Raw genomic sequence first — 7,895 nt, 5'->3', positions numbered from 1 at the left:
CCTCCTGTGATGGGGACCCTACCACGTTCCTGTGTTCCAGGGATTGGTTGTTCTCACTGTAAAAAAAATTCTTGTTGCCCCTCGTCATCTCCGTGTAGGTCCCTGAAGAGAGAGCCGCTGCTCTCTTTGTAGCCACTGTAAGTACTGGAACACTGTGATGAGGCCCCCCCGAGCCTTCTGTCCTCCGGAGAGATAAGACCTTACTCCTTCAGTCTTTCCTCATAGGGCAGGGCAACCTTTGATTGTCTTTGTCCCTCCTCTGGACCCTCTCCAGATTCTCAATGTTTTGCTTGAAATGTGGGGACCAGAACCGGACACAGTACTCCAGGTGTGGGCTGACAAGCACTGGGTGATGGGATGATCCCGTCTCTATCCCTGCTAGTAACACCCCTGTGGATGCAGCCCAGGATCTGACCTGCCTTCGTTGCTGCAGCAGTGCGCTGCTGATTCACGTTCAGTTTGCTTTCCACCAGGACCCTTTCAGCGAGGCTGCTTCCCAGCCACACAGGTCCCAGCCTGCACTGGACTCTTTGTTTATTGCACCCCACAGGCAGGACTTTCCACTTTCTTTGTTAAACTTTATACTGTTCTTCCTGGCTCAGTCTTCCAGCCTGTTCGGGTCTCTCTGTGTGATAGCTCTCCCTTCCCATGTGTCCACCTCACCACCCAGTTTAGTGTCATCAGCAAATGTCGTGAAGGTGCTTTCAATCCCATCATCCAGATGATTTGTGAAGATGAACAGCGTCCATCCCTGGGGGACCCCGCTTGTGACAGCCTGCCAGCCTGAGTAAAAAACATTGATCGCCACCCTCTGAGTGCATCCTGTTAGCCAATTTTCAACCCGTCTTGCAGACCACACATCCAATCTGTACCTTGCCAGTTTGTCCAGGAGAAGGCTTCCTCATGGATGGAGGCACAGAAGGAAGACTTCCAATGTTATAAGTGGTTTACAGGACTTTCTAGCCGAATTAGTTTCTGCTGCTGTGGCTGCCAAACCCAGGTGGACGTGGAGTGGAACCCTGCTGAAAGTAGGTCAATGGAGAATGGATATATAGGATTGTGCAAGTAATTGCTTTTTCGGTTGAGCAGCCAAATAAGAGGGAGGGAAGTAATTCAACAGACAGCCAAAATAAATGTTATTCTTTTCTTCTTGGGTTTTTTTTTTTGGGGGGGGGTGTAGAACCCCAAAACTCCGCACTTGTATCAAACAAAACATGTTGTTCAACCTGAAATGGTACTTGTAAGCTAGAAAAGAAAGCAAATGGTTTGCTGTTTAAACATTTTCTGCTATCCTGAAACCCAGTGGTAAAGGCACTCCTCTAAGAAGTGGGAGGAGATTCGGTTTCCCTTTCTGCCTGACATGATCTGAATCCACATCTCTTAGGTAGCTCATCTAATTATCTTATCTACAAACACATACATTTGATTCAACTTAACTTGCTGTGTTTCTCGCCTTCTTGTTTTCTCTTTGGTCTTTGTTTCTTAATGTATGTTTTTCTTTCAGTATTTCTCGTGCCTATTTTTAATAAAAATTCATTACAACTTTGAGAGCATACCGTCCACAGGCCTGTACGTACATCTGTTGTAGGTTCAAATAGTCAACGAGGAACGTGCTGTCTGTGAACATTAAACTTACTTTTCTTGGCACTTGATTTATTTCTAAATACTCTCCCAATATTTCTGCTATGGACATAAATGCTTACTTGCCAGATGAAGTTTCCAGTAAATTAGTTTTATGTGCTAGAGCTCTGGGATTTTAGCAGACATTTACACCATACTGTTGCAAAAAATAACAGCCTGAGAAATCACAGAACATACCAGAGTTATGGTCAGAAAATAGCACTGAAATGCTGCAATAATTAGATTTCCTGCAATAATTAAATGTTCTTCCCCCTCCCATGTATTTAAAATTACTTTTCTGAAAATGAGGAAATGACTTGCTGTTTGACCAAATTCTTATTTACTGAGTATTCCAAGAAACAGAAAAGTTTCAGCATGCTTCTGTGCAGCATATGGACTCCAATGTCACTCGGTAGCGGACCCTGCTTTGCTGACTTAATGCAGTATTTAATTATCTCACAGTGGAGATGTTAAGATATTTTTCATAGTCAAGTTGTGTCGTTGAGGCTTCCGCACCAAGCTCCTGTGAGCTGCCTTGGAGCCATCATTGTTTCTGTCTGTGCTTCGTGCATACGAAAGGAGGGAGGGAATATGGAAATACATCCCAGTTATGTAAGTTTGAAAGGGAGCATCTGACTCAGCAGAAGGATTTCACTGTTCTGTTGCTTGTCAGACCTGCTTCTTTTGTATGAGAGAGAGAGAGAGAGATGAAAGGTGCTAATGCTGCCTGAAATAGTTCTTTTCATACAATTTTTATTACCTGGAGCTGATAAACAGAAGTTATGGTTTCAGTCCACTACCCTCCAATAAGAAAAGCAATTAGTGTTATTTACTTACCACCGTGCAGTCAAGTGCAACCACATAATTACATAAAGAGCAGAACAATGACATGAAGAAAAATCCCCAAACATGGTAGAAATTTAAAACGCCTAATTATGCACATAGTTTGGAAGTACATGTTGTTACCAGTACAATTTTTTTTCCTCTTCCTTTCCTGCCTTGTGTCTTTTACATCCTTTGCTGTAATTTGTATTACATTGAGCTATTAGTTCATTGTAGCGAGGACTGTTTCTTACCATGCTAACACATGACACTTCCAGTGCTAAGATCAGTGTATTTAGATACCCTGGGAATGCCAGTAACAGCTAGAATAAAAAAGGGAAAAGGTTTTATTTCGCTTGGCCATAAGGGAAAAATAATTAGCCTGAGTCGATCCAGTAATGACATTCATAGTAGGATGTTAACGAGAAGGCGATAGCTAAAAATGGTCTGGATGTGACTTTCAAACGTGAGGTGAAACTAGTGCTTTAGCCATCACACATTACTCTGTGTGTGTGAGGGGTGATGTTACACTAACACCTGATCTACTATTTTCGGTTGAGTCAGCAAAAGGTGACATAAAAATGGGCCAGACCAAAGGTACCAAAGCATCCTCTACTGGAGAGCTGCCAGCAGTGGGGGCATATGGCGAAACGTTAAAAATGGGATGCGTGGAGTGAGCATTCCCAGGTATACTTTCCAGTTTCCATCCCTCAGCAGTTTAAGGATCTTCTGAGTCAGAAGCCGTTTTTATACCTTTCTGTTTAATAGCCTTAAGCTGGCTCTTGCCTAATCTTTTGGGTTTTTTCCCTATTTATACTTTTTGCTTCCATGAAGGTTCTCCTATAGTGATCAGTTCTCTGATGTTGTTATGTCTCACCCCCAGGTTGCATGTTTTCACAAGCACGTTTGATGGAAACCAATGCCAGGGACCTTCCTGGAGCTCGGGGGGAATCAGCAGCAGCAGACATGCAGCTTGTGGGGAAAATGTCAGCACATTTCTCAACACATCAACGTGAGGGCTGTTAGCTACGGTTCTCACCCTCTGGCATGTTGTGTCTGCTGCTCGCACAAGCTGTTGCAGCTGAGGGCACGCAGCTGCAGAAGCCTCAGTCAAGGATTGAAACCAAGAAAATGCTCTTTTGAAGGAAAACTAAGTTCACCACAGGGCTAGATCAGTATAAATGGAGAGCTCTGCACAGCTTCTCCAGCGCTGTGTGATGCAGAAGGCATGCCACAGGGGGATGCCAGCAGGATAGGATGGGAGGAGCACAACCTCCCAAGCCCTACCAGTAAAAGTACCGCAGTGGCTCATACTGGTGGTGAGGGAAGCTCTGCTGCTGAGCCCTTGCAGTTCTTGCTCGGCCAAATCTCAGCTGTGCCGACCAAGGATGGGGTCTTGGTTTGCAGGGGAGGGTGACAGCTCTTGGGAAGTTTAGACTTACTGGAGTTCACATGTTCAAGGCTTAATGGGCCTCCCTTCCAACAGCGCTGATTAGTGTGTCTTTCCCACATTAACCATTTCGACACATTCCGTTTTACTAAAAACTCAGGAGCCCACCAACAGTTAGTGGAATCACAAAGTTCCATGTAGCACCTAGCACGCAAGTTGAACATGAAGTCTGGCACGTAGCAAGGTTTGAAGGCAGGTCACACTGGTGTTCGTTATCTACAGCTGAGGCATGAGCATGCTGGGTTTTGTTCCTTTTTTTGAATTTAGCCGCAACAGCTGAAGAAATTAGTGCTCTGACCACCCTCCTGCTGGCAGTTACCTACCTCAGCTGCAGAGCGATGGTGAAAACACCGACATACCTGGACAAAATTAACCACAAAACTTTTCTCAGTTCTTGTTTTTTATTACTTTGATTGGGATTTATCCATGCTCTCCTCTAGGCTGGACAGCACTTACACCTCCTTCCTATTTGCTGCTCTTTTCAATTCACCAGCAGTGCGTAGACCTCTGCATTTGAGTACTTTTACAAGACTTCTGAAGCCAAAAAAAAAAGAGAAGTACTAAGCATGCAACACACTAGTTATTTTCAAGAGAAATTATGACTGCTCAGCATGCTTGACACTGGCTTGACTACCTAAATTGGTGTGTGCTTGGGTGGATAAACAGCTGTAGTAGAGGTCAGATCCACTGACCAGTAAGGACTTAAAATCATTGCCTTACATAGCAGAATTGCCAAGCCTCGCACTGTTACCAGCACTCTCAGAAGGATCACAAATATTGTGATATTTATTGTTTCTTAAAGCGTCGGACTCCAAGCAACCCCAAGTTTAATTCTCTAAGTAAACTTGAGAAGTTTACCTCTGTCTAGTCAGTACTTCTGAAAAAAAGATTTTAATTCCTTTGATTGCAACTGATAAACATGATTCTTAAATGCTCCCATGCTGGAGGCAACCCAGCTGTAGTCAGTTCAAGTACATGATCCGTAAAATCACACAAGCAAATCTCAGGTTTTCTTTTGGATGTCCTGACACAAAGTTTTCAAGTGTTTGAGTTTATTACCACTGCTCTTTTGTATATACACAGTCAGTGCACACACACACAAACGCACACAAACGCACATGTGCGCACACACAGAGTTTAAAAGCAATGGCGCTGCTTTCTTTCTCCTCAGACCCATGTAATACCAGGCAAGTCACTTAAACCAGTCGCTTACAATCACTGGTTTTGCCTCATTTTCTCATTGACAACCTCAAAACTAGTTTTCAGAACTGAGCATGAAATAAAATTGCATTATCTGTGGCATCAGGCCTTAAGCATTTCCAATGGACCTGTGAAAAGTGTTGAGAATACAGCTGGCCAAAAGCTGTCTACATGTCAGTCCTCTACCTCTGCAGCAGACAACGGCACCTTGCTCTGCTCACTCCACGCGGCAGTGACGCACTTCCTTACAGTGGTGAAAAGTACTCAGAAGAAAACAAGTCATTCTTTTACCAGCCCAAGAGCTGAAGAGCATGCCCTGAGCACAGCCCGGGCTCCCTGCGCGAGCGGGAGGAAAGCACAGGCTGAGCACTTCCATGCTACCTCGTCACCGCCTGTCCAGTGAGCTCCCATGAGCAAATGAATCCGTGGCTGCAAAATTGAAGTTCTTATCGCAACAAGTTAGGCATGAGGGCACAAAACCAGCCTGCATTTGCAACTTTCCCCTTGGCATTTTCTGTGATTCATGTTTTTGCCTTTGCATGCATAATTCTTTTCCTTTGTAGTCTAGAGCGTGTGTGTTTTCCCTCTGTTAAAAGGATAAGGCGGCCACCTGATGGGTCATCCTGTGGCATTTTTCAGACCCGAGTACAGCAGAGGTGCACCAGCAGACCAGAGCCACTGCACTGGTTTCACTAGTGGAGCCACAGCAGAGATACAAGTCCCAATGTCACAGCTCTTACCCAGGTAAGGGGCCTCAGGGGGGTGACGGGGGAGTGGGGTGGTGTTTGGGTTTTTTACCTTTATCATTTGTTTGGTTACCAGCATTCTTTCTTGGATGGACAGACATATCTGTCTAGTCAATACTTCCTCTCTCTGGTTCAGGTCGCCTTTCTCTGCGTAAATACTAGACACCATTTGTTCTCCAAGGCACTGTAATGCCACTTTCACATCCCCATCCAGGCCTGGTTTTGCTTCTTCTGGGCTGCGGCATAAAATAACTGCCGTTCTGAAATGTTTTCCCTTGGCTGGTGGCCTGCTGATCTGTCGACAAATCCAGAAGAGGTCTGGACATCTGTGACAGATGTGCCACACAGATGTGCCATACAGATGTGCTTTGTTTGCATCTCAAAGCATCCATTCCATACCCCCTCTTGGCAGCAGGGCTAGCTTATCTCTCCAGGGCTCTGGTGTAGGTGAAATGGCTAAGCCATGGCTGCCTTGCTGTCCTAGAAAACTACCTTTGCCATGCCTAAAGTCAGTTTCTGCAGCTGCCAGACACATCCCTGGTCCCGTTAAATCAAGGACTTCGCAGTGTGCCCGCAGTTCATTTGTGTGCACGTCGTCTGTGCCCTGTGCCTAGCCAAGCGCTCTGAAAGAAACCCAACCAGCTTCCTCGTCCTGCCTGGCTCAGGAAACGTGGACGCAGGATCATGAGGGGTGAGCAGGATATTGGGGTGTCCTAGTGTGCAGAGAGAAAAGAGGGCTGACCAAGGTGGCCTGCCAGGGTAAGAGGCCCTGGCTACCTGTCAGTATAACACTCTCGGGGCTGCTCACACAAAATAATCCTGGGGCAGCTTCCCCTGCTGACAAGGCAGACAGCTTTCCCATCCCGTGAACACAAATTGTGCCCTTAGCCAGCTCTGACCCTTGCTTACAACCTGGACTGCCATCCGTGGGCGCAGTTGTCCAGTCACCAAGACTGTCCTCCTTCTCTTAAAATAGCTGCTCCATTTTAAAGACAGAGATTTTTTAAGAGTTCCTGAGTGTTGCATCCCCCGAGGAGGAATGGGTCACGATTCTGGATTTACATTAGGCAACAGTTCCTAAAAATGACAGTTATCAATTTGTGAGGCAGGGGTTGTTTCCCAGCGTCAACATTTGGTAAGCACCTGTGAAGAAGAGCCACCAGATGCATTTCTAAAATAGAAATTTAATTGATGTTCTGTGGTTTGTGTCTTGCTCTTTGATGGTGAAAACTTAACTGGAGCATAAAGCTCAGTGTCTAAGTGACAGAATGTCTGAGAGACAGGGTGCTTTCCTAGGAGTTATTGTATTTTATTTCTAATCTTGGTCTCCTTTGTCTCTTTCCATCCAGACGGAGCAGCGCCACTGGACTACTTTGCAGGAATACAAATTGGTGATGGATTTTGAACTGACTGGTAAGTAAGAATGTCTGCAGGGTGAGACTGGGTGCAGTGCAGAGGTTTCCCCCCACCTCATGCTGACTGGAGATACTGCCTCCCCTGAGTACAAACCAGCATCTTATAGATATTTTTCCTTGGGCTCCCAAAAGTGTTTTAATGTACATTGTACAGCACAAACACTTTGTAAGCTCAAAGCAGTTCTGCTTACTAAAGTCCTTGTGCTGTATATGGTGCATGAGAATTAGTTTCATTGATTATCATTAAAACGTTGTCTCCGCTTATTTTTGCCCATTACAAAGGATGTGCTGCTGGCTAAAGCCAAATGAGATGTTTCGTACCATTTCACCTAGTTAGCTGCAATACACTTGACGTAAATCCTTTGTGATTTCCCTATAGCATAACTTTTTCCCCCTTCCCAGACTCCCCGAGCAGGGCACTAGCACAAGTATTTTGACTGCAACAAAGGGAATGAGTTCCCACGCATTTCTTCAATTGCTTTCACAAGGAGGAAAAAGAAAATGAAGAATAAAATCCCACTTTCACTTTGCCCTAACTGGCAGCATCTAAACCTGTGTCAATTAAATGGCTGCTGCTGGCAGCTAAAGACAACAACATTGTGGTGGGGGGTGGCGGAGTCAGGCTCAGTGAATGCACGGTAG

Source organism: Larus michahellis, chromosome 3 (assembly GCF_964199755.1).
Source record: "Larus michahellis chromosome 3, bLarMic1.1, whole genome shotgun sequence".
In the NCBI taxonomy this organism is placed as follows: domain Eukaryota; kingdom Metazoa; phylum Chordata; class Aves; order Charadriiformes; family Laridae; genus Larus; species Larus michahellis.
This window is presented reverse-complemented; position numbering follows the sequence as displayed.